Source organism: Pholcus phalangioides, unplaced genomic scaffold (assembly GCF_987345545.1).
Source record: "Pholcus phalangioides strain wild (caught in Gottingen) unplaced genomic scaffold, Ppha-v1.0 ptg000015l_1, whole genome shotgun sequence".
Lineage (NCBI taxonomy): Eukaryota > Metazoa > Arthropoda > Arachnida > Araneae > Pholcidae > Pholcus > Pholcus phalangioides.
Window position 1 is genome coordinate 30,023,975 of NW_028301608.1, and position 433 is coordinate 30,024,407.

The following is a 433-nucleotide window of genomic DNA, read 5'->3' on the forward strand; positions in this document are numbered from 1 at the left end:
CCTCTTGGCACCAAAAAAAAACCCCCACAAAAGTAGGACTTGGTGAAGCCATCAGCAGTGGCACTCGGGAAACTGAACATGGATTTGAAAAGGGATGGTGCGGAGTCAGCTGTGGACGTATTGGTCGTCGACGATAATGTACAGTTGGACGTAACAATCCGATGTCGCCGGAAGTAGAGTTTGCTAGAAGTAGAGGAACACTGCACGTGTGCCGTGTGTTCAAGAATATGTCGGGCCTGTGGAGAAACATCTATTTATCTTTGAGCACCCTTATGACTTTTGAAAATTTACAGATATATTTCTGAAACATACCGTGGCCAACTAAATGAGTAGCTTTTCGAAACTTCCTACAAATATCTAAAGAAAGTCATTGTTTTTTCTCTACAACGATTTTGTCACTCAAAAAGAAGAGACGTGAGTCTGCCAAAACAGT